The following is a 27,814-nucleotide window of genomic DNA, read 5'->3' on the forward strand; positions in this document are numbered from 1 at the left end:
CTTCTCTTCTCTTCTCTTCTCCTCTCCTCTCCTCTCCTCTCCTCTCCTCTCCTCTCTTCTCCTCTTCCCTCCCCTCTCCTTTCCCCCTCTTTTATCTTTTTCCTTTTTTTCTTTCTGTCCATTTCCCTTCCATGTCAATGCCATTCTTTTGTATATAATGATTTTTTTGCATGTGGATGTTCATGTGTGTGAGTGTAGGTGTATATGAGAAATCAGAGAAAAACCTGAGGTGTCAATCCTTGCCTTCCACTTTGAGGCAGGATCTCTTATTCACCATTGCTAGCTATCCCAAGAGCTTTTAGGGTTTCTCTTGTCTCTGTCTGCCATCTCAGAGGCTTGTGCTACCATGTCTGTCTTTATACACATTCTAAGATGCAAACTCAGGTCTCCAGGCTTTCATGGCAAGTGTTTTATCCACAGAGAGGGCTCTCTAGCACCATAGGAAGCCTTTTTTTCCTTTAGAATTCTTGGCCAACAATGGAGAGCAGCATGGAAATCATAGAATCCTTTGGGGTTTTCTGACTAATGACATAAAGTCATCTGTCCCTGCTCATTCACCTAAAGGCAGGTGTTAGGTTCAGAGTCATATCAAAAGAAAGTTCAGCAGCCTCTGGACATATATAGAAGAAAGAGCTTCATCTAAACCCTGTAATAGGAAATAACAATGCTAAAATTTACAATAACCATATGGCTCACAATAACAATAGTGACCCCACATTTAAGGTTATTTTTTAAAAGATATCATGATAAGCACTTAATATACATGGTCTCATTTAATTATCTCTGCATTCCTTGAGGCAAGTGGTGCTATTATTTCTATAATACAGACCAAGAGGCAGAGGCTCACTGATTAAGTCATTCACCCAAATGCACACAATGATTGTGTAACTTGGTCTCAAATCAAGACTGTCTGATTGCAATGGTCCCATCTAAGTTTATCTTTTCTGTTTATTCAAGAGTAGGTCTGTCTGGATACTAAGAAGTTTTTGCAGCAATTTTTCTTCCATGAGAAGTGCCATTAAGACAATGCAGGAAGCTATGTGGTTCTTGTCTTTTTTAATTATTTTTTTATTAAGAAAATTTTTTCATTCATTTTACACACCAATCAAAGTTTCCCCTCTTCCCTCCCCCCAATGCATCCCCTCACAAGAAGGCAAGGCCTCCTATGGGGAGGCACATCCAGTAGAGGCAAGTCCAAGCTCTTTGCCCTGCCTTGTCTTTTTGTGTCTGTGAGATTTCACATTTCTAATGATGCTGATCTGAATGTAAATCAGTGATTATGAGCATCTGGGGAAGGTAAAAGGCAGGAGGGAAGGAGACTGAATGAGAAACACTAAGGAAAAGTTGGTGAGATTAAGTTCTAGTGTTCTACCCCATAATGAGTAACTATAGGCTAATATATTTTATCATACACTCTATAAATCATAAAAGGGAGAGGCTCAAAGCCTCCAAACACAAACTTGTGATCAGCAAATGGAAGCATTAGTTACACTGAATTGATCAGGGCATAAAGTACTAAAATATCACACTGGGTCCTGTAAGTACATAGAATTATTATGCATTAATCAAAAAAGTTAAAAAATGTGATGAGTTGGACATGCTAATTAACACAAATTGATCATTATATAATTGCTTAGTTATAAAATTACACTGTCCCCCATAAAATGTACAATAAAAACCATGGATTGTAAATCCCCAATGCCTGTGTTATTAGCTATGTGGCTTTTGGGGACCCCTTAGAATTCTCTGAACTTCAAGTGTCCATGAGGAAACTGGAGGGAAAGAGTACTTACTTCAGATATTATCCTCCTGAGAGTTACATGAAGATGCGCATGTCAACTGTTAAGCACAGGGTTTGGAAGGAGCATGTGCTCAATCAGTATTAGCATGTCCCTCCTTCCACTTGTTACAACAGAGGTGGCCTGAAGAACAGAAGATTAAATTCTTCCTCGAATCCCTTATATGAAGACTCTAAGGTTGTCAAATCTAGAGCAGATACTGGGACAGTAGGTGCCAGGGGCCATAGGGTGGGGGACAAGTAGATTTGGGTCTAAGAGTGGGGGATTTCAGTAATGGAAGAGGAGTAAGTCGTACAGATCTAGGACAGTGACGATCCCACAATCAATAGCACCATATCACATGCTTAAAGATTTGCTAAAATTCTGTTCACAGTGCCGCACATCCACAGCCTTAACTACTTAGGATTTGAAGTGGAAGGATTACTTGAACCCAGAACTGACACCCATAGCAAGGCAAGGCTCTCTCTCTCTCTCTCTCTCTCTCTCTCTCTCTCTCTCTCTCTCTCTCTCTCTCTCTCACACACACACACACACACACACACACACAGGAAAGGCCAAAAAAGAGGATCTAGGTTAAATGTACTTAACATAAATAATAAAGAGCTTAATAGTGAGACAGGAAGACACTTCTAGAAGAAATGAATATACTCATACAGAGATGGTGGTGGGTTCATAGTTGTGAACTTATCTCCATGCTTTATTAACTTGTATACATTAAATATATACAACTTTTTGCATGCCAAGCATATCTATAGTGGTTTAAAAAGGGTAAAGTAGTATTTTTGCCATTTAAATCTTTTTCATTGTCAAACTTAACACTTATTTTTTTCTACATGATTTAATATATTCTAATGACCTGGCAGTGAGTATAATGAAAGTGAGCCATCCTGATCTTGATTCTTTGTTATCTTTGACTCTTGCTAACATTGAGTCTATTTAGCTGTTTTTTGGATTGTGGACTCTGCCTTCTACACATAACACAATTGCTGCTGTCCTATAAGGAGAGCAGCTGAGGTTGTCTATACAAGAGTTTCATAGGACTGTGCCCACTAACTTCCCCTCATGGAAGTGAGGAGGGCACAGAAAGTACATAAGGCCATTTCCCTCCTGGAGGGTCAATAAGCCATTTACAATTGCTTAGGGTGGTCCTGGGGGACGTTAATCATATGTTGCTCATGCTTCTATAAGTTACCCGTCTCCCATGCTTCTTAAAGTAAACTCAATGGTTCACCAAGTTATACTTGAGTGGAATAGTTCTTTTTGTCTGTCATCAGGACTCTATCTGGGGTGACTGACATTTGTCTACTCCTCCAGGTAAAGTCATGAAACACTTGGTGTTCTAATAGGGACAGAACAAAACCAAAGTTGGGTTTGAGAGGAACAGTTGCATTGTGTCTGCTGTGGGTGATAAGGCATGCAAATAAAAACAAACTGTGTTGGGGTGGAGTATCCATGAGGGTTTTCCTGATATGGCTACCCTTTCTCACATGGTATGGAATGACATGTAGTACCTACAAGGGTTTTCCTGATATGGTCCTCCTTCCCTATGCTGTGTGGAATAACAGATTTCCTGATATGGCCATCTTTTTCCATGTAACATGGAATGGCCACAAGGGCCATCCTGACATGCCATCCTCCCTCGTGTTAGGTATGGAGTGGCTTCCCTTTCCTGCTGTGGTAGCATTTGTTTTGTCCTGCTGTAGGTTGTAATGCATGCTACTGAGGCTGCTTTATCTGAAGGAGTATCTGTGTGTGTGCTGGGGGGGGTCCCAGGTTGGCTTTCTTCTTTTATTATGTGAAATGGATCTCCATGTGGGTACAGGGATGTCTTCCAAATGGCTGATGTGTTAGAGGATGCCCTTGAAAGTAGGATGGAATTGAAAGAAGGCTATGGCATCAGTTGTGTGACCTGTGCTTTGGGGGATAATTCATGAGACTGAGGCTGAGTGATTAACTCAGGAAGAACTTGTCATCAGAGGAGGGGATTAAAATGAGAAAGCTGAACAGATGCTATTTGCCATACTCATCTCTGAAATGGCAGGGAAATTGAAAAAAAGAAGAATGAGATGGAGGTATTGGCTGGCTTCCTCACTGGTGGGAAGGGGCAAATGAAATAATGTAAAGATTAGGTCTGTGCTAGATAGGTCCTTCTGTAATCAAAACAACTATCCCAAACCAGAAAAACAACAACAACAACAACAACAACAACAAAAAAAAACCAAAAACATGGAACTCATGGAAAGAACTATGCAGAGAGTGAGGCAGAAGTGATAGGAGATATTCCCCATGTTGGACCTTTAATACAGACGAAAGAGAAAAAAAAAATCTATAATTCAGATGATGATCAGGGCCTTAAAAATGGTCCAAATACAGAAAACTGATAACCAAGGAATACTGTACCTTTAAACTTCTTGAATGAGGAAAGGTTTTAAAACATGGAATGGAAGAGCCTTTCACAGCCTGGCTCACGAGAAGTAAGGGGACCAGTCTGCTGTGAAGGCAGAGAAATTGAGTAACATAGCAATTCCTTCCTTCTCAAGGCAAAGGTTGAATAATCTCAGGAGATACAAAGTAAATCAGTTCATGATAGAGTGGCTCATAGGAGCCACTAGGGGGATTTGGTTATCACCAGCTGAACTCTTCCTGAATAGCAGGGTCTAGAGGACAGCAAAGAAAGGGCAGGCACTACTGAGGAAACCGGGCGTTGTGGCAGGTAGTGTTTGGTACCCAGTTCACCTGTCTGTATCGGACTGCCTTAAAAGGAGAGTTGAGAAAGAAGTCAATTTAGCAAGAGCCTTGAGCTTGGTGCCTTTGAGGAGCCCCAAAGTAGCTCATGATCTTTACAAAGCAGGAGCCACTCCTGAGAACCTCATGGTTTAGACTGGTATGCAAATTGAGTTTGTAAGACGCTAAAGCGGTGAGTAAGGAGAGAAAAAGACAAAGCAGATGAAGGAGTTAATCAGGATCACTCATAGGCAAGACCTCGACCCAGCTGGAGTTCCTAAATTCTGCTGTGAGCCTCTGGAAGCTTTTAAAACCTGAACAGCAGTTCATCAGAGGGATGAAAGGAGTAGAAAAGAGGGACATACAGGGGATCCCCACTATTCTCTCTACTATGGGGGAAGGAAATTTATTGGTGATGTGAAACAGCTGTTTCTCTAAGGAAGATTGCTTGTAAACAAAGACCATACAAGGGAACAAGAGGCCACATGTTGAATGTGGATTTTTTGGTTTCCTGTCAGTGTATAACATGATCTTAGTAGATATTGAAGCTGAGTGTTCCTTAGTTCATGTCAGTCCCCCAAAGCACCAGGGGCAATGAGTAGCAGTGGATGGAGATGGGATAGAACAGTACAGATGAAAAGGACTAAGCTTGTCTTATAGGTGGGCAACTCTTATCGCCTGAGAATATATTGTGTACCTTTCTTCTCTGCCAGAAAGTACACTGGTGGTGGATTACTGCTGGGACATGCCATGCATACCATGGAGAATTTCTTCTGAGAATGCAAGCTGTAAAAAAAAATAAACCAATTGTGCATGATTGGGTAAAGTGGAGCCTGAAAAGTTGTGAACTCCAAGGAGGGTAGTAAATAACGAAAATATTGGATGTCTAGAGTAAAGGCAAAATTACAGAAACTATCAAAGAATTCCAATAGGTGGAGATGATTTGCTTACACCAAAGCCCTTTCAACAACCTGGTATGGCCAATAAAGAGGCCAATGACTCGTGGAAAATGACCGTATGTTACAGAGATAAATAAAGTAGTGCCCCTCTTTATGACACAGCATTCAACATTCCTCTTTTAAGCAAACAATTGATACAGGTATGGGCCCTTTTCATGTTTTATAGGATCTTGTAGATAGATTAAACATTATTTATCTATTTATTTTTTTGCCATACCTTTAGCCGTTGAATCTTAAAACCAATTGGTACTTACTTGAAACCAATGGTAGTAGGCCTTTGGAGATCCCACTCACCCTTTGTCCTTTGTAACGATGTTTCAATATAGAGATGGTGCAGTGATGCCCTCTGAGTCTTTTGTAGATTTACAAAACATTTAGAAGGCCTGAAAGCACACTAACAGGGTAAGGCTGAGAAGTCATCACACACAGGTGGCAAGAAAACAGCTGAGAAATTCGCGTGAGTTTTATGGTTTGATAAATCTCAGATGCCACCCAACAGTGATTGAGAAAAGTCCTACAACAGCCTGTGCCTGTAAATGTGAAAATGAAGGTCAACAGGGCCAGTGAGATGACTGAGCATGTGCTTACAGCCAACCCTAGGGACCTGAGTATGATCCCTGTGGAAAGGGAGAACTAACTCCCTCAAGTTGTTCTCTGACCTCCAAGCACACCCCACACCAACACCCATACTCACACACATAAATAAATGTGAAACAATGGTTAATAATTTAAATGAAGGTACCTTGAAAATGTGTTAAAGCACACTCTCAGAAGTCACAGATTATTAAAGAAAAATCACAGGAATAGGGGTGTGGGCTTCCTCCCTACAAGGTATTGATTAGTGTTGCTCCTGGTCTTGACCATAAAAACTTCTTTTTGCTTTGGAATGGGGTTACTGTGGAAACTATTCAAAGCACTCACAGAACATGATTGCTGCTGAGGCACAGTGATCCAATGTTCAGTCACAAATGGAAGGAAATAATCAGGCAGTTGTATCACCCTCTCCAAGAGTCAGGAAAAAATCATGGAAGAGGAGCCACAGGACTTTAAAAGCCAGAAGAAAGAGTGCAGTGTTACAGGACTTTGTCACAGCATGGCATAGCAGGAGGGTTGCCTTCTTGCAGCTGCGATGATCTTCTCAAGCTGGTGAGGATCCTTGCAAGCTTGGGCCCATTAACATCCTTCCGGAAGGAGAGAACTGCTTACAAGACCCAGAAGGCAAGAATGGCTTACTAGACCTCTCAGGAGTCAGCACCTGAGCATATACCAGTGGTCAACCATTGCTGTGGAGAAAGGGACTCTTTGGTGTTGGAGCTGCCTATAATTGTTCATGGTCCTGTAAGTAGCCCTTTGCCCATTGGTTTGCTCATTGGCTCACCACCTAGTTTGAGTGGAATCTTGTCTTTAATATGTTGCCCCTATGTCCTTTCTGGAGTGAATATATATATTCTCCCCAGGAAATATAATATATGGCATTTTTTTAATTAAAAAAATTTTTATTTTTAAAAGAATCATTTTATTTAAAATTGTGTGAATGTGTGCATGTCTGTGTGCTTGTTGTATATATGAGTGCAGGTGCCTGATCAGGCCAGAGGCATGGAATCCCCCTGGAACTGGAGTTATAAGGAGTTATGAGCCATGCAGTATGGGCACTTTGAACTGAACTCAGGTCTTTTGTAAGATCAATACATGCTCCTGACTACTCAGCTACTTCTTTAGCCTCTGTACTTATTTTGAGGTAATTGTAGATTCACATGTAATTGTAAAGAAAAAAATACAGAGAAGTCTTAGAAGTCCTGCGATTCTTATATCCAGTCTTACCTAATGGCAACAGACAATAGTAAATTAATAAGACAATGCAATCATAGGAAATTAAGATAATATGATAATATCATTAACAGGATACGGACATTTTGTCACTACAAGGAGGCTTTCTGCTGCCCTTCCACAGCCTCACCCACTTTCCTCCAAACTCCACCCAGTGCTTATCCTCTGGCAACGATCTTGTACAGCACTCTATGAATTCATGATTTCAAGTGGTTTCATATGGAGTCACTTTCATATGGAGCCTTTTGAGGCTAGCTGTTTTTAGTCCATTTAGTCCTCTAAATCTAATGTAACACATTCCTGTGTATCAATATTACCTGCCTCTCTTCTTCAGCTTTGTTAAGGCACAGCTTATAAATAAAAAAATACTAATTTATGGTGTATAATAGGATGTTTTACAACACTGTGAGATGATTGCCATAATCAAGTTGATTAACACATAAATGATCTTAACACATCCATAGAATGGAGAGTCTAAAAATGTGGACATTGGCATCATTCTTCAAAGCATGGATTTTAGGGCCTTTATTAAGAGGCCTTTAATGTCTTTTACTTTAATAACATAAAAATTATGCCATAAATTCCCCCCTTTCATAAGGTAGAATCTCTTCATGTAATTTGTTGCAATTAAAAATTCTTTTGGCCTCTCCTGTAGAGCTCTGGGGATAACACTTTTTCTTGGAGACCTTAGCAGAGTGAATTAATCTACATTCAACTAAAATTAGAGATTCAATTACGTGATAACCTTTAAAAGGGTAATTATGTTCTTAATGCCTTTAGCTTTGTTGTCGGAGCTGATTTCTGCCCACTCCTGTCCATTTTGGCTTTTTCATTTCACTGAGGTCAGTGATGAAACTTCCCTAATTGTAACATGTGGTTTTGATGGTTTATAATGCATAGTGGCACCCTGCAGGTAGGCACTGAGGCCCAAAGAGGCCTAAAATATTGACTGTTAACCTAGATACTTCAAGATGATGGATTGAGTAAGAACAGTTGTAAGCAATGGTGATTGAAATAGACAGTTGATGAAATTGTAAAGCAAGAAGGCAGCCAACTGGTCAACCTTCACTTCTTGAAAATCAAATTACAGAGGAAAATGACTAATGGTTGTCCAAAACTAAAGGTCCTGCACACTGTGAAAATGTCTTTAAATATACAATTTCAATTTAAATATAATATATACAGTTGAATTACAATTAAATATAAATATACAATTGCTTTCCACAATTAATATCATTTCATAAATGAATAACCCAGGCTCAGAGAAATAGCTGATTACATATCATACACAAAGGTGAAATTATAAGGGGAAGATCTGATCAAAGACGTCTGACTCCAAAGCTCATACATTTTAGAAGAACTTGCTCTCTTGAGTGGAGGAAATAGGCTTACTAGGATGCAAGTTTTGACAAGATGCTGTTGTTAGGGTAGGAGTCTGGGAAGATGGCAGTATGAAGGTCCTTTCAGGACCTTCAGGACCAATTCAGAACCAATCAACTCTAAAACATCTACCCTCATTTTTGGGAATATTACTTGGGGCCAGCAGGTTGGTAAACAGAAACAAGGCTTTGTCTTGTGAGGTCTCACTAGAGAGAAATGGTACAAAGCCTTGTGTGTTGGGGGCTGGATGAAGGTCTGCATATCAGTGAAAGAGATACCTGAGGCAGAGATTGTAAAATTGGGATACTGGGAAGAATTTGGTCCAGAGGGATTTGTGAACTCTGGAAAGAACTAACTTCCCCTCCCCATCTCTTTCTCTCTCCCCATCCCCCCATCCGTGTGTGTGTGTGTGTGTGTGTGTGTGTGTGTGTGTGTGTGTGTGTGTTTTCTGGGTCTCCATGACAACTGAGATGTCAAGGAATAGCTAAAAATATAAGTTTGGTTATCACTTGAAGAGCAGGGATGCTTCCTACAGAGGATTACTTTGTCCTTTCCTGTAATGGAATTCTACTTGGTGTGTTTATTCTAATAACATCTGAGTCCCAATTATATAAAACAACAACAAAAACAACAGAATTCTTAAATCAGTATGTCAACATGAGAGATGGCAAGGTCAGACAGAGCATAGGGCACAATTACAATGTGTCTATGAAGGAGCTAGCTAACTGGGACAGAAGAGTAAGAAGTACACTCAAAGAAATTGGAGGACAGCACAGTTAGAAGGGAAAGTGGGTCCTCTGTCCACAGGTAAAGGGAGACAAAACTACTGGCTCAGAAGACGGAGTGAAAGACATTTCCCTCCAACTGTGAAAACAGTGTAAAACAATGCAAAACAGGAACATATAGAAGCTTTGGAGGACAGACCAGTGGAACCTGATGTGAGCCTGACAGAAGCTCTGTGCCATGAGGAAAATTTGTGATTTATAAGGCATCAAGCCAGAGCCCTAACAATACAATAAAGAAATGCTAACACATGCCGGGGACATTTGTGAAATGAAGCAATATTGGAATAACTCAGAACTTGTCTTTCAGAAATCACAGGTGTGTTCAATCAAGGCTACTCAGGAACATAGCCATTTATTGATGCCCAATTTATACACGTGAATAATACACATGTCTAATGATGTATGCAATATATTTGTGGAATGTTTGCAAAAATTGATAATAAATTAAGACACAAAGAAAAAAGTTATAAACCAAAGATATGCAGAGGTCTTATTTTTACCTTCTTAACCATTATTTAATACCCCAAAACCAAAAATAATCTTTAATTACTTACTAATTTCTTTTTAAAAATTTTCTTCTTCTCTCATACATTATACCCTGACTGCAGTTTCCCCTCCCTCTACACCTCCCAGTTTCTCCCCTCCCCCCACCTCTACCCCTTCCACCTCCCCTCTCTTTCAGATCTACTCCTCTGTTTTTTTTCTGAAAAAAAAAAAAAGAGAGCAGGTCTGCAAGGGATATCAACTGAGCATGGCATAACAAATTAGAATATGACTAGGCAAAACACTCAGATCAAAGCTTGGCAAGGCAACCCAGTATGAAGAAAAGGGTCCCAAGAGCAGATGAAAGAGTCAGAGACACTCCCCACTCCCACTGTTAGGAGTCCCACAAGAACACCCAACTGTACAACCAGAAGGTGCATGCGGAGGACCTAGCTAAAACTCATACAGGGTCTGTGTTTGCCGCTTCAGTTTCTGTGAGCCCCTATGAGCCCCACTTAGTTGATCCTGTTGACTGTGTTCTTGTGGTATCCTCGACCTCTCTGGTTCCTACAATCTCTCCTTCCCCTCTTCTATGGGATTCCTTTTTTTGAGACAGGGTCTCACTATGTTCTGAATGTCATAGAACTGGCTATATAGATCAAGCTGCCTTCAAACTCACAGGGATCCAAGTGCCTCTACCTCCTGAGTGTTGGGACTAAAGGTATTTTCCTAATTTCTTATATTATTACTAAGCATAGTCTTAGATGGCTATTACATAAACAAAAAAGAATAATTGCAGTACAACTAAAAGGCAGTGCAAAGGAGATCAGATATTTATTTTATTGGACACAAATAAAAGTGTTTTTATTATTGCATCATATGAACAAGAGTCGTTGGGTGTTGTGACTACTGTATATTCACACATAGGAAGAAAGCACACAGAAGCAAACTATTGAGTTTGGGCTTACAGGAATCGGTAACAATGGTTTTAAAAAGCCTGCTATTGTTAGGATCTTATTTTTTCCATGCATCTTAAATGCAGAACTTTAAAAATTCATTAAATTTTTCCTCACAATTTTATACATGTATATAATGCATAATTTTTTTTACCCTCATTCCCCCCTGTTATTTTTCTGCCACTATGTCAATTTCTCTTCCCTCTAAATTTTCATGCCTTTTTGCTGTGTGTGTGAATCACCAAATTTAATCATGGCCATCTGACTATGGATATGAGATATTCATATTTCTTGAGATATGGTCTCAGTTCATAGTCTAGGTGGTTTAGAACTCACTATAAGTCCCAGGGTGACCCTAAACTCATAGTAACTCCAACCTCAGCTTCCTAAATGATAGGATTTAATATCTCATTCTGAGCTGGTAGATTAACTTCCCAGCACTAACATAACAAAGTATCACAAACTGTGGGGCTTAAGACAAAAGCTTTCTTCTCTCAATTCTAGAATTCTGGAGAGTCCAACTCCAGTGTGGAGAATGGTAGCAGAGCCAGGCTTCCTCTAAACATCTGAGGAAGGATGCTTCCTTTTCTCTTCTGGTAGCACCAGCATTCCTTAAATTGTGGCAGCATCATTTCAGTCTCTGTGTTCTTTACACATCCATCTTTCTTCAATACCTGTTTGTTTCTCTTCACTTAAAAGAAAGAACACGGCCGGGCGGTGGTGGCGCACGCCTTTAATCCCAGCACTCGGGAGGCAGAGGCAGGCGGATCTCTGTGAGTTCGAGGCCAGCCTGGGCTACCAAGTGAGTTCCAGGAAAGGCGCAAAGCTACACAGAGAAACCCTGTCTGGAAAAAACAAAAACAAAACAAAACAAAAAAAAGAAAGAACACATAACATACTGGTGAAGGCCTAGCTTAATATAATTTTTTTTGGCCACATTAACACAAGCTAGGGGCATTTGAGAAGAGAGAATCTTTTTTTTTTTTTTTTTTTTTTGAGACAGGGTTTCTCTGTGTAGTTTTTGGTGCCTGTCTTGGATCTCACTCTCTAGACCAGGCTGGCCTCGAACTGACAGAGATCCACCTGGCTCTGCTTCCTGAGTGATGGGATTAAAGGCGTGTGCCACCACTGCCTGGCAAGAAGAGGGAATCTTAATTCAGAAAATGCCTATCAAATTTACCTTTATCTAAGGCAATGGGAAGTTTTCTTGATTGATGATTGATATGGAAGTGTGGTGATATATTGTGTATCCTAATAAACTTGCCTGAGGATCAGAGGACAAAGCCAGCCACTAGATTAGACATAGAGATCAGGCAGTGGTGGCACACACCTTTAATGTCAGCATTTGAGATCCTATGCCTTTGCTTGGGAAGCACATGTGCCTTTAATCCCAGGAAGTAATATGGCAGGGCAGTGTAGTAGAAGTTTTTCTGTGTCCCACCTGGCCCACGGTTGGGACAAATCTCTCAACTACAGTCCCATAGCCTTTTATAAAATAATTACATAGAGACTTAATATTAATTAAAACTGTTTGGCCATTAGCTCAGGCTTACTACTGACTAGCTCTTACACTTAAACTCAGCCCATTTCTGTTAATCTGTATGTTGCCATGTGTTTTGTGGCTTTACCTGTGTGTCATTACATGCTGCTCCCTGGACAGTGGGCTGGCATCTCCTGACTCAGCCCTTCCTTCTCCCAGAATTCTCCTTGTCTGCTTATCCCACCTATACTTCCTGCTTGGCTACTGGCCAATCAGCATTTTATTTATCAACCAATCAGAGCAACACACATTCACAGCATACAGAATGACATCACCCATCAGGGCAGAGAAAGGTATATAAGGAATGAGGAAACAGGAACTCACTCTTTTTAGGCTGAGAATTTTGTAGAGAAAAGAACTAGTGGCTGGCTATTGTACTTCTCTGATCTTTCAGCTTTCACCCTTCAGCTTTTTTTTTTTTAAATTAAGAGACCATTTAATATTCAAACAGTGTGGAAGGCTCAGCCCATTGTGGGTGGTGTCATCCCTGGACAGGTGCCTCAGGAGTGTGAAAAGAAAGCAAACCAGGTAAGACAGAAGAATCAGACCAGTAAGCAAAACTCCCCATGGTATCTCTTTCAGTTCCTACCTCCAGGTGCCTGCCCTGCTTCAGTTCTTGAGTTGGCTTCTCTCAATTATGGATGTTAGGGTCCTGGAGTCATTCTACAAAAGATCACCATCCACATATGCAATCATTAAGAGCACTTATTATCTCAAGAGTAAAGGTTCCATCATGCTGGGGCTATACATCCAGCACAAAGGCAAAATGGCAACCTTGAGAGAAACTTGTAGACTCCTTTTATACACAGCTAAAAGAATTCTAGAAGCAGTTAAGTCATCCTATCTATGATTGGACAAGCAAGCAGAGGTTACATTAGTACATCTCTGATGGGCTAGGGCTAGCAGGGGCAGGCCAGAGCTACAACTCTTCCATCTTTGGACATGTTTGGGCAAGTCCCAGGATCTGTCCCTATTGGTCATTGCCTTGAGATGTTGCAGGGGCCTGGCTCAGGCTTAGTACATGCAGTTCCCCTTGTCCCTGGAGTCAGCGGTATTGTTGATTGATTGCCCTTTGTTCGTACTTCCTCAGAAATGGCTTGTCTAGTTTTAGGAAGGTGGGACTGAGGCCTAGTTTTTAACTGGATATTAGGAACATGCTATGGTTTTGCTTGGCCCTTTCAGTGAACTATCATAAGGACGTAGAAGCCAGATAAATCCTTTCCTCCCCAAGTTGCTTTTGGTAATGGTATTTTATTACAGTAACATAAACTTAACTAGAACACTCATTCAGCATGACTTCATCTTTATTATATCTGAGAAGACACCATTTCTAAAGAAGACAACATCCACAGGTACTAGAGTTGTTGGGATGGCACACAAAATTTATCACATAATAGAGATAAGTGCATGTTACATTTGGAGGAAAAATTTTAGCCTTAGTTACCTTCATCTGAATATATACTGTATACTGAACTATATGCTGAAAAACCAGTGAGGTGAATCAGAGGACATAGGGAAAGGAAATAATTAAAAAGTTGAGATTATTTATAAAACAAAAAAGATATAGGATACATTTTAAAGAAATTTCTTCAGTCTCTCCTGGAAATAGCTCCACAAACATGACTGGAACAATGGCAATATCAATGGACATGTTAATGTAGAAGGTGGGAAATTTCACAGAGTCCCACCCTGAGACAAAGAACTGTAGGAAACCCATGGCTGCTGAGTGAAGGAGAATTTGTCTCTCCCAGGGAAGAGCCCCTTTATTGGTTGTCCAATTTAGACAGGTCAGCCTTGAAATAATATACACACAAACCAGATAAATGGACTCAGTGGGTTGTACTTATACATATATTTGTGTGTATACATATAGATGGATATGTGTACAATAATAATCAAAGTAAAAGAGACTATCAGCTTGAGAGTGTGGCATGGAAGGTTCTAGAGGAGGCAGCTGGGAGTGCCTGGAGGGGGGAAAAGAAGAGGGAAACTGGTGTAATTTTATTTCAGGTAAAACATATTAAAAATGTACCACCTAAAATGTTAATTTAAGAAGAACCACCTAAATCCCTACCAGGTCTGTCAAAAGAAAAACCAAATGAGACAAAAAAAAAGCTTCTCAAATTAGAAATCAGCAAAAGTAACATGGTCACAGGCATTAAAAAGGATAAAAGGATAGTATTGTATTTTAAATCTGGGGATTTAGAATTATGGGGATATTTTGAAAGTCTAGAGCAAGAGCTGGAAATTCATGATATATGGGGAAATATGGTCATTGTTGAGGGTAATTAATACTCACAAGAAAGAATGATATTTTTTTAGGGAGGATTTTTTTCTTTGTGACCCACTGGGTTTCTCAGGGCTCCTCCCAAGGGCATAGGTGTGATACTATCCACCTGAGTGAGGGTAACTCATCGGTAGCTATAGTGTGAGTCCTAATTGATCTTGATAATAAAAACCCAGAGTCAGATATAGGGGTAAATGCTGAAAGATCAGAGAGGTAAAGGAGCAAGACACAGCCACTTCTTACCTCTACTGATCCGAAGACCCAAAGGACCCTCCTGTGTCTACCCCCACCTTACCACTTCCTTTATCTCCCCAGCCATATAACTTCCTGTTTCTTCCTCCCAAGTGCTGGTATTAAAGGTGTGTGCCTCCCAAGTACTGGGATCAAAGGCATGAGATCCCAAGTGCTGGGATTAAAGGTGTGTGCCACCACTGCCTGGCCTCTGGTGGCTAGCTCTTCACTCTGATTTCCAGGCAAGCTTTACTTGTTAGTGCACAAACAAAATAGCACCACACGTAGCCCCATCACTGAAGACAGTTACTTTCTTCCCTCCAGCAGTCCTCCACACCCATTTGCTCCCTAAGTGTGTGAAGCTTAATGGAAGAATGAGATCACCAGAGCCGTGCTGAGGCCGAAGGACAAAGCTTTATTTTAGGCATGAACTGCTGGGCCGTTTCCAAGAGAAGGGAGAACAACCCACCAAAAAGGGAGTTTCAGATTTTATAGGGTGGTTTTAGTTGGGCAGGAGGGTGGTACTAAGGGTAAAGGAAATGTTGTAAGCAAATCTTCTTTATGAGAGAACTTCTGGTTGTTAAGATATCAAAATGTTGTGGTTAAGCTGCTTTGCTGAAATAAGGGTCAGATGACTTCTGAGAAGTACAGAACATTCAGTTTCTATTTCCTCAAAGGGGCTGGTTTCCACACAGGTTGTTCATCTTGGTGTCTTATGTGACTCCGTCTTCTGCTAGCCTAACAACATGGAGTTGGGGGAGGCCATGAACCCCTCCTCCCTCGATGACAAAATGTCCACTGGTTCAGTTTTGTATGGGTCTTACGTGGATGCAGACAACCACAGCTCTTGTGAGTTCATGAGTGTCATGGCCATATCATGTCCATCACAGAAGAATTTTAATACCACAACCTCATAAAAGCAGTTTGAAACCAACACTACTTTGAAAGGCAATGCAAACGTTCTGAATAAAATATTAGCAATTAGAAGAGTGACATAGTTATAAAAATAAACACAGCCATCAGAGATGGTTTCCTCCCGGGGACCCAAAAGTTATTCAACAGGAGAAAACCTACTAGAAAAAAAATCTTTTTATTAATATATTGAAAAAGAATGTGATAAGCACCACTAACATTTCTATTAAAAATAGGAAGATTGTTGTTTGTCATTGTTATTGTTCAATATTGTCTTAGAATATTGAGTAGTTTCAGTGTAGTGAAGGCAGTAAAACAAGAATATTAAGTACTTTTTAAAAATAGTAAAATAAAGGAATACCATCTTAGAGTCTCACTGGATAATGTTTTCCTCATTAAGGTGACCGACTATGGCAAAACCATTGGTAAGAAAGTTAACCGAATCTTGAAATAAGTCTGTAATACAATCAGCTATTCTCCATTTTATTGATAATCAATCAAAAAGCAAAGGAAAAAGACCCCCAACAAAAGTACAAACACTAGGAAGTGCTTATAAACACAAAAGTAAGTCAAATTTCCCTAAGTTTAGGCAGCTGTAGGTTCACCTTAGAGTTGGCTCTGTTAAGCCTTTGACCACATGTAAATAAGCAGAGTAAATAATATAAAGTTCTATGAACAGTTTGTCAATAGACAAATGGCAACATTACAGAACATAACTGTAATGCTGATGAGAGATTCCTATTTTAATAAACTGAGAGCTTTAAAATGCATAAAATAGTACAAAAGATGCAAAATCAAAACCAGAAAAAAAGCAGGACTATCTGGTCCAGAATTCAAGTCCAAATGTCCAACCAGCACATGAAAAAGTCAAACCCAATAGCACCCAGTGAAGTCATGAAAACAGCAATCGGCTGTGCTTCTCAATGGTTAGATAACTGGAAGGATAACATTATTGTTGATATGTGAAGGACCGGTATTCTCATGCAATGCATTGGTATGGTAAACATTATGATCTTTTAAAGAGTCATGTGGCAATGTTAAATTAAAAACACAGACAGCCTTTGAGTCTAAGATTTCATAGTAGGAAATCTATATTTAGCCACTGAAATTTCCACCCTGCAATAACATATGAAAATATTATCTATCGCTACCCTCTAGGTGGTAAAAATTTCAAAACCAAGTGAATGTTCATTTATTTGGGGACTGGATTCATATATGATTGTAGGTCCACACGATAGGTTGCTAATTAGCTTTTGAGAAGCATGGATAAAATACATTCTTTTTGAGAGAGAGAAGATTAATTAGTACACATCAAAGAAAATACCAGAATGGCATTAACAAAAAACTACCTACTTACATCTCTTAATGTGGAAGAATTCACAAGAAATTGGAGTAAAGCAAGATTTGCCTTTGATAGTCTATGCATTGGTATGTGGTTATATAAACACTAAACATGAAAAAAATTGGACTACTAGCCTATTCACTCACACATTCTAAGTGAGAGGACAGAGAGGAGTCAGAAGTAGTAAAAACAGGTAGAGGAAAGAACAGAACTAATATACTTTTGTGTTTATGCATGTTTGGACAGATATGTTACATTTTAAAAGAAATCACAGAACTGAAAACAGAAGGTGAATGTGAATAGCCAGCATCCTACCTCTTCTGTGCCTGTATTAAGTTCCAAACTCCCCAGCTGGCATCTGATAATGGTTCTAGCTAAGGGTGCAGTACTGGGTGAGCCCTGATGACTATCAGTGAGGGCACAGTGTGAAATTTACTGCAGCCTAGCACCAGAGATTACAGATGCTCAACCTCAGAACATGTCATCTTCAGAATGGGATTTAGACTCACTCTCTTGGACTTGCTTTGTCTTATTGCATTTGCTTTGCATGTATCCCTTCTCTGAAGACTCGTAGTCTGACGGGAAAGGCATTCAGGCCACTCACTTAATGTCTTTTTGGTGATTCTCAAACTCAAGCACACGCCAGGATCATATGGATACTGTAAAAACACAGATTTCTAGGTCCCTACCCCCCCCACGGCTCTTTGATTCTGTAGATCCTGAATGGGATTTGATAGTCTCAATGTCTTCTTTCAGGTGCTGCTGCCTGTGGTCCAGGATCAGTCCTTAGAAACCACCAAATTCATCTACGCTAACCCTTGAAACTTCCTTTTTGCCTCATAGACAAAAGTGAAAATAGTAAGAGGTTTATGGTCTATTGGAGTTGGAAGGAATTACTGTACAATCTTTCTTTGCAGACATTGAAACAATGGTTCAAAGAATGGAGGGGACCACTGAGTCAAGACAGAAACGAAACGATCCTCTGAGTTCTCGTGCAACTATTTAATGCTGTCTGTGTCTAGTACTTTGGATGCTGAATGTCTTATAAAGATCCATGTGCTGAAGACTTGGATCATAGGGTGAGGCTGTTGATATTTAAGATTGGAGCCTTTCGGGTGGTCTTTAGGTCACTGTGGCATGTCATTGAATTGGACATTGGTAGTGGAACCCTAGTACCTATGTGTGCCTTTGCTTTCTGGATCCTGACATGGGCAGCTTGCTCCACAGCATACCCTCCACAATTGCCTTCCTGAACACCCTCCAGGGGTCTAGAGCAATGGATTCTCCCAGTTTTAAACAGGAGTTTCCAAAACCATGAGCCAAATAAATATTTTTCTCTTATAGGTTAATTATGTCAGATATTTTATAATAGTAATATACTCTTGCCAGTACCATAGCTTTATTGGGGTATGAAGTAATGCTGATGAAAAGGATTATACTAAATTCTTACAAAGCAAAAATGATAGTTTTTTTTAATTTAATTTTTTTTTTACTAAGTCTTAACAGTTAGTGTGAAGAAGGGCTTTAACTATCTGATGAGCAATGTTTTTCTCTCATGGTTCTGTTCTGAACTAGTTAGTAAAAACACAAAACAGATGCCAGATGAAATGAAACGAACTGATAAGTACCATAAAACAGATGCTAGGTGAAAATTTGCTGAAAAACATAGCTTGAAGGAGGGTGGCATTGTTATCTAATGATACAATATTTAAAAATGCTAAACCCAAGGATCAATGTGGGAAATGAAGGTTTTTCTCCATAATGCTTTCCCTTTAAAGCACTCTGCTTGCATTTTTGATCTCATAACCATTTTCCCAACTTCAGGAAACACATTATATTGTTATCATCATTTTTGGCTGCTGAGGAAACTGGGTCTTGGGAAAACAAAGCCACATGTCTAAGGTAGAACTCACCCCAGATCAAGAAGCAGTATTAAACACTGCTTGTCTGCATTAGTTCCTTTTTTGGGGGAGTAGATTTTCACTAGACCTAGAAGGTCTGGAAACCATCCTATAGACAAGCCCAGCCTCGAACTCACAGAGATTCACTTGCCTCTGCAGCTAAAGCGCTGGATTCAGTTGTGTGCCATCATCACACCCTGCTTTATTAGTTTCTTTTCCTGTTGCCACGGAGACAGCTGGCAGAAGCAACACATAGGAGGAAAGGTTTATGTCATGGTTTCAGAGGGATTTCAGTCCATCATGGCAGGGAAGGCATGGGAGTCGCATTGTGATAGTGGAGAATGATGTGGGTATTGTGCACATTGGGACTGAACACCAAGGGCAGAAAAAGTATGAATAACTCAAATGCCCCTCCCCTAGTGACTTACCTCTACCAGCTACATCCTATGTCCCAACTGGGGGCCAAATGTTCTAACAGTCAAGTCTGCAGAGAACGTTTCATATTCAAACCATAACATTTCACTCTGTTTCCTAGTTGCTCATAGACATAACACAAAATGCATTTAGTTCAGTTTTAAGGCTCTCATAGTTATTTTTTTTACACGTCCATCCTTTCATTGGCATAGATTAATTATATAAAATGATAGATTTCATTATGCCATTTCCTAAATGTATATAGTGCTCTGTGATCATATTCATTCCTCATTAACCTCTTGTTCTTCCTCCTATAATTCCTTCTCAGTATCAACACTGTTCAAAACTTTGAGGTCTTTCTGAGATTCAGAGGAATCTCATGGTTGTGAACCCCTGTTGCATACTTCATTTGGCCAGCACAAATTGAACTAATTGCTTATTGAAAGAAGAAGGGATGGGGAGATGAAGGGTGGATTTGGGACAAGTTGGCAGAGTAGTAGAGTGTGAATACCATTAAGTTGCACTGTATAAAATTCTCAACAAATTAACAGAAGTACTTTATTTAAAAAAGTTATAAGAGCTGGAAAGATGGTTCAGTGGTTAATAATGCTTACTGCTCTTGATGAATTCTCCTTATTTGTATCAAGTGGCTCAGAGCTGCTTGTAAATCCAGTTCTAGGGGATCCATACCCTCTCTGGACTCCACCGGCACCCAAACACATGTGGCATACTATTTCTCTTACAAATACACATGAATATAAATAAATCTTTAGAAAGCTTTATATTATCAATATACAATGGCACAGCATAAACCTTTCCATTCTAAAAGGGAAGACTGGGGCATAGCAAGCAACGAGTGGAACCAAGCAAGAACGCCGCACATACAGACACTAGAGACACGATAGGCCCTGTAGCTCCTTGCCCATCATTCATGGTGGGTGATGGTAGCATCTGAGCTCTGATGGGCTTGACCCTGCCAAACACGTGTAGTGTCTCTCTTCAGCTGTTTCTGTTCAGTGCCTGCAACTTTCCTTGGTAGGTTTTTCATGTTCCTGCTATCTCAAACACACAAATATCTGTATTTTTCACATAGGCTGCTCCTCCACAGGTTCACGCACTGCTCATGCAGGAGTTCCATGCAGGGAGTGCTACTCTGTTAAACATCATCTACCCTCATAGGCTTTTTTTTTTGATCATTGGCAAAAGTTTCGATGACCCCATTATTCTTATATTCTATATTCTTATAAAACCTTACATTGACATCATGAAATTTGCAAGCAAATGGCTGAAACTAGAAAATATCATCCTGAGTGATGTAACCCAGACTCAGAAGGACAAAAATGGTATGCACTCTTTCATAAGTGGATACTAGATGTAAAGCAAAGGATAACCAGACTATAACCTACAGCTCTAGAGATGCTAGCTAACAAGGAGGACTCTAAGGGACAAATGGATCACTCTGGGAAGGGGAAACAGATGAATGAACTGGGGATGAGGGGTGGGCAATGGAGGGTAGGGGATGGGGGATGAGAACATAAGAGAACATGATGGTAGAGCTGGAACAGAGATGGAGTGGGAGAGCAATGAAAGAGATACCATGATAGAGGGAGACATCACAGGGATAGAGAGAAACCAGGTGCTAGGGAAGTTCCCAGGAATCCACAAGGATGACCCCAGCTCAGATTACTAGCAATAGTGGAGAGGATGCCTGAACTGACTTACCCCAGTAATCAGATTGGTGAATACCCTAACTGTCATCATAGAGCCTTTCTCCAGTAACTGATGGAAGCAGATGCAGAGATCGATCCACAGCCAACACCAGGCCAAGCTCCAGGAGTCCAGTCAAGGAAAGAGAAGAGTGAATCTATGAGCAAGGGACATCAAGATCATGATGGGGAAACTTACAGAGACAACCAAACCAAACTAGTGGAAACTCATGAAATTTAGATCAGCAGCTGTGGAGCCTGCATGGGACTGGACTAGGCCCTCTGTATAGTGAGACAGTTGTGTAGCTTGATCTGCTTAAGGGGCTCCCTGGTGTAGGATCAGAGTCCATCCCTAATACATGAGCTGGCCTTTTGGAGCTCACTTCTATGATGGGATACCTCGCACAGCATTGAGGCAGACAGAGAAGCTTAGATATGCCTCTACTAAATGTACCTTCCCATGGGAGGCCTTACCTTCTTGTAGGAGGGAATGGGGTGGGAGGTGGATGGGTTGGGAGGGTGAAGCTGGAGGGGCAGGAGGAGAGAAGAGGGGGAATCTTTGGTATGTAAAATGAATTAACATTTTTTCTTAAAAAAACCTTACATTATAAAATCATAATTCTATATTCTTATAAAACATTTTATATTCTTATAAAACAGATGTAGTTGTGCCCCTTTGGACAATGGCTACTGGGACATCTAACTACCTATACATCTGAACCTTGGAAAGAATGGCCCTAGATTAAGTTGTCCCTTTGCAGGAGGGACCAATTCAACTATACTATTTTATGTCTTTTAAAAAAGTCTTTCATATACTTTTGTATTTTATACCCTGGAGCCTTTGATAAGGCATGGTCTCTCTGACCCATCCAGTGTACAGTGTTCTCTCTAATTGTTCTGAGCATTTAACAGTGACTACACCACTGCCTGAATGCCATGCCCTATTGAGATTTCCTCCACCAAAGTCACTACTTTTGAATTCAGCCTCCCTCACTTTTTCAAGACACCAACAAGGCATAGCTAGATTTTTGTTTTTTGCCGGAATGTTACATGAATGACATCCAGTCCAACCTCTAATATAAAGTCCTCGTATCTGCATGAAACCTCACGAGCACAGCCATCACTGTCAGCAGTTTCATCATCACTCTGGAATTCCGAACTTCTGCTTTAATAGCTCATCAAGTCTGCTGACAGCATACTAGGGCTTCCATACCCTGCATCTCTAAACTCTTCCACATTCCTCCTGCAATTTATTACAAAGGCCTAAGAACCTCTTGGCTAGTTTTAACTATAGCAATAGTCCTACTTATGGTATCAATTTCTGTATTAATTATGTTTCTTGCCACTGTGACAAAAGGACTAACAAAAGAAACTTTAAGAAGGAAAGAGATTTTTTTTTTTTTGCTCATGATTGCAGAGGGATTTCAGTCTGCCATGGAATGGATGGCATAGTGGCAGGGATTTGTATTGAAGACTTGTTTACACCATGACTGCACATCAGGAAGCAGAGGATGCTGCTAGAATCAGAAGTGAGTATAACCTTCCGAAGCCTGCCCCTGTGACCTCCTTCTGCCAGTAAGGCCCCATGTCTCCAAAGTTATACAACCTCCCACAAACAGTGTCACAGCTGGGAAACAAATATTCAAACACATGGGGGACATTCCACATTGGATCCACAACACTGCCCTTAAATTATGCTGATATTTCATGCCCTCCTATGAGCATTCACTGCTGGGCACATCTTATCAAAGCCTCCATGGGCCATATGCAATCAGTTACTGAGAGTAACTTTACACAGTGTGGGAGTCAGAGAAGCAGCTTCTTGGAGACTGCTGCCTCTGTTGTAGATGGTGAGTCATCTATAGTTGCAAAGAAATATTTGTAAAGTGTGGGGCAAACTAGAATTTCAACTTTCTTTGAGCCACATGCACCAAGGAGGTGTGGGTGAACTATGTACCTTGGAGGTGTGGATGAGCTATAGAAGGGCTGAAATATGCCTGTGAATCAAAGCTGAAGAAATGAGCCCAGCTAACAACAAACATGGATGCTGGCAGAGCAGTGACCACATGTCTGGGCTTCAGTGTCTGGCACTTTACATTAACTCCCAGAGCTTCAGCAATTCCTGCTGCTTTGGCTTTCCAAACTTCACCCAAATTTCTTTGTCCAAAGCATCCTTACCCAAGACTATTCAACCAGAGCATTTTGGGAAATGTAGTTATGGCATCTGGCTAGTGACTTTGCCTTTTTCTTCCCACCTTTCTCTCTGCCCTGAAAATTCTGACTAGCTATTGGCCATTTAGCCTTTTATTAAACCATCACAGTGACATATCTTCACACAGTATAAAGGAATCTTCCACAACCAAGAAATACAACATACAAACCAGTGCAATGTGAAAAGTCTTTTTTAATCACCAGTTTTACAGAGATTTTATTAACAAACATAAATTTAAATTATAAAAATTTAAAGCATATAATGTTAACTATTTTTCAGTTTTGAGAGTCTAGTCCAGAGCTTCCTACAAACCAGGTACTCTTACATTAAGCTACAGTCCCAATTCAACAGTTTGATAGTTTTGATATGTATACATTACAAAATCAATATATCCATCACTCCATGAATGTGTGTGTGTGTGTGTGTGTGTGTGTGTGTGTGTGTGTGTGTGTGTGTGCTGTAAATATTTAAGGTCTAGCCTAGCAACAAATTCCATATATACAAGTGTGGTGATATTGTGTTCCCCAATGTATTGTGCACCCTAATAAACTTATCTGGGGTCAGAGAACAGAAGAGCCTCTAGATACAGAGGCTAGAAAATGGTGGCACTCATGCCTTTAATCCTAGCATTCCAGAGGCAGAGATCTACCTGGATCTCTGTGTGTTCAAGGATACAGCCAAGCATGGTGACTCACACCTTTAATCCCAGAAAGTGATCCTTTAATCCCAGGGAGTGATGGCAGAAAGCAGAAAGGTATATAAGGCATTGAAAACAGGAACTAGGCTGGTTAAGCTTTTAAACTTTTGAGCAGCATTTCAGCTGAGATTCATTCTGGATTAGGATTCAGAGGCTTCCAGTCTGAGGAACAGGATCAGCTGAGGAATTGGCAGGGTGAGGTGGCTGTGGCTTGTTCTGCTTCTCTTATCTTTCAGTGTTCACCCCAATACCTGCCTCCAGGTTTGTTTTGTATTAATAAGACCTTCTAACAATTCATGTTACAATGTTGCTTAAATGAGAGCAATGCAATTAATAGAAAGTCAGAGTATATGCAAGATTGGTTCTGGCATGCCTAGACATCCTGTTTCCTCAAAACGTTTTTCTTAGCTTTAAATTTTTTAAAAGCATGTGTGTGTGTGTGTGTGTGTGTGTGTGTGTGTGTGTGTGTGTGTGTGCACACGGGGCCTTCTTTGCTCTTGCTGCTCAAGGACAAGCCTCAGGTTGTCATCGATACTGGTTTTATCAGGAAAGCATTGCAGATACTGAAGGATGAGCGAATAACGAGCATCTCAAGGGACTTCATGGCAAAGCAGCAGTGTTTTTTACAGACGGGGGTTGTGGAGTAGAAGGCACTTCTACCTACCCCAGTGCTGAAGTCAAAAGAGGCTGGGGTATGAGCACTGCTCGTGGAGTTTGGGCTATCTGCAGCAACCGGGCATAGCTTCTCTCACATTGCTCTGCTATGGAGCATACTTGCTAAAGTGCAAGAATTTTGAGGTACAACTGATGTTGCCAATACGTTAGAGAGGCACATCATAAGAATTCTGGGGATAACTTGAATTTTTGTCTCTGAGACTCTGGTGTCAATTACTCAAGTTTGATTCACAGTTTTGCTGTTCACTAGCTGTGGATTCTTAAGCAGTTTTCCTGTTATCTGTGTTTCACTCTTCCTTTGAGTAGAGTGGAGATGCTGCACCATGAGTGTTCTTTTGAGATACAAGTCCTTAATCTGCCAAATAATTCTCTACACACAAAACATTATATCACACAATACAACTAATATATAACTCATATCATGTAGGTTAGACACGGATTGTTCAAAGACATCATGTTACTAGGCATTTTACTCCAGAGATATGGTTTCAACCATCATACAATACTTTGAATGCACATTGTGTTTTTTTTGCATCATCTTTTAGCCCAGACTAGCCTCAAACTCCCAATCTTACATTCACTTTTAGAGTGCCAAGATTGTAGGTATGCACTATCCCTGACATATACTTTAAATAATAAACAATAAAGAAAATTCATAGGGGTCATCAGCTGGGCTCTATATCCTAACTTAGCTGATACAGTTATCTATATGGCATTGACAAATGGCTGACACGTTTCAAGATTAGAGTCATATCTTCATTATAGGTTATTCAAAATAACATACTTAAAAACTACAGCAGAATGCCCAGTACAGAAAATATACTCAACAAAATACTACCATAGCACTCCTTACCTCCTCCCAGATCTTACATAATTTCCAGCTCTTCTGAGATATTCCTTGAGCCTCGGAGTGAGGAGCGTGTTATAGATGTTCAACTTAGGACTGAGTACTCAAGGTCACTTACTCCTAGCGTTTTGACTAGTTCTGAATCTCTGCGTTAGCTGCTGCACAATGCAGAAAGAAGCTTCTCTGGCTGGGTTTGATAGCAGCTCTAATCTATGGGCATAAATATAAACATCCAGAAGACAATTTGACAACATGATCATTTAGAAAAGCAATGGGATCCCCCCTGTGGCCTATGACCTCCTGAGCCATGGATTTTTGACAAAATTTATAGTACCTGGCATAAATTCCCCACTATGAGACAGGTCTCATCCCTATTCAGAAAGAAGTTGGTTACCATCATCAGTATTTGAATTGGTTGCTATTATATCTCAATTTGTCTATAAGCTAACCAACAACCAGTTGAACTGGTTGAACTGGTGCTACTCATTTAAGAATTAGTACAGTTGTGTAGATTGGTCTGTTTGTGGGGCCCCTAGCAGTGGGTCCAGGATCTGTCCCTGGTGCATGAGCTGGAATTATGGAACCTACTTCCTATGGTGGGATGCTTCAATCAGCCTTGATGCAGGGCGGTGGGGAGGAGCTTAGTCCTGCTTTAACTAGATATGCCATGCATTGTTGACTTCCATGGGAGGCCTTACCCTTTCTGAGGAGTAGATAAGGGTGAGTAGAAAGGGGGTGGGGGAAAGGAATGGGAGGAGAGGAGGGAAGGAAAATTGTGGTTGGTATGTAAAATAAATAAAAAAAATTATAAAAGAATTTATATTGTTTCTATCAAGTCAGGTAGCCTTGGGCTATTTGGTTCTTATTTCTATTTCATAAAAAAACAATGACCAGCTTGCTTTCCCCCTTGGGTGACTGTTCAGCCTTTACTTCCAGCTGTAGAAATCTCTCAGGTTGTTCCATGGCTACAGGAAGTCCCATTTTATTTGCTTCTTGCTGCTTCCTGTCCTCTTTCCCCTCTGCCTCCTCCAACCCCGAGAATTAGAGGGACCCCAGTGATGTTCTCCAGGCATGACAAATTATGTGCAATCATGGAAGTCTTTAGACAGTGGTTATTTGCTACACAACGCAATTCATGCCTGTAGATATTTATTGATTCCCTTTTCAAGCCAATACCTTATAAGATTTATTTCTTTGTCTCTGGAACACAGCAAATAAGCTAGCTCTGTTTTAGCACACAGCACAGCTCCAGGTCACAAGCATTCTAGTAAACAATAAAGGTAACAGCTGCCCTATAGCAAGCACTGTTCTTCACATGGACCTTACTGGCTCTTTGGAAACTGCCAAGCAACAACTATGGTTATTTTCCTAATTGCATTGATAAAGAAAACAAGTCAGAAAAATGCTTTACTCTGTAGAGCTACACACCTGGCAAGAGCTGGGGAGAATGATCAGTGAGCACGAACCCTTGCTCTGCCAGCATGGAGACCTGAGTTCAAATCTCCAACACCCATGTGAAAAGCTGGGTATGGCTATGTATGTCTGTAACCCCAGGATTGGGGGATGGAGACTGGTTGGACCTAAAAGCTTGCTGGTCAGCAAGCTGTGTGTGAGCTTCCAATTTAGTGAGAGTCCCTGTCTCAAGGAATAAGGTGGGCAGCAATGGAGGAGGCCACCTAATGCTCTGTTTTGGCATCCTCATGGATTGGCACACGTGGGCATATATTCCCACATACTCACATCTACACATCAGAAACCACACACACACACCACACACAACACACACACACACACACACACACACACACACACACGCACGCACAGGATTTGAACGCAGGCATGTCTGCATCTAAAGATTCTTTTTTGAGCATTTTGCCTTCTTGTATTGCTTAGCATTTTTTGTATAACAAGCCATTTTAAAATAAAGAGACTTAAAACAGCTATTACTGTATGTGGCTCATCTATGGTCTTTTGTGTGAAATGGGAGATTTTTCTGATCCACTTCTATTTTCTGATCTTTACATAGCACCTCATGTCTGTGGTCTGTCTTCACCATTAATCTAGATGAACTAAGATGGCTCACTTAACATGAAGCTTGACTGGCCATTTGTTGGGGCTCCTTGACTCTCTAGCAGGT

The 27,814-nt window shown here is 40.5% G+C and overlaps 1 long non-coding RNA gene across 1 annotated transcript in view; it reads left to right on the forward strand.

The window, feature by feature from the left end:
* Nucleotides 1-18,616, forward strand: part of LOC114699738 — a 39,852-nt gene extending 21,236 nt beyond the window's left edge. Inside the window, exon 3 of the long non-coding RNA XR_003735576.2 lies at nt 18,143-18,616. This is a non-coding gene — a long non-coding RNA (uncharacterized LOC114699738). The remainder of the gene's footprint in view (nt 1-18,142) is intronic.
* The last annotated feature ends 9,198 nt before the right edge of the window (nt 18,617-27,814 follow it).

The sequence above is a fragment of the Peromyscus leucopus genome, chromosome 4 (assembly GCF_004664715.2).
Source record: "Peromyscus leucopus breed LL Stock chromosome 4, UCI_PerLeu_2.1, whole genome shotgun sequence".
NCBI lineage: Eukaryota > Metazoa > Chordata > Mammalia > Rodentia > Cricetidae > Peromyscus > Peromyscus leucopus.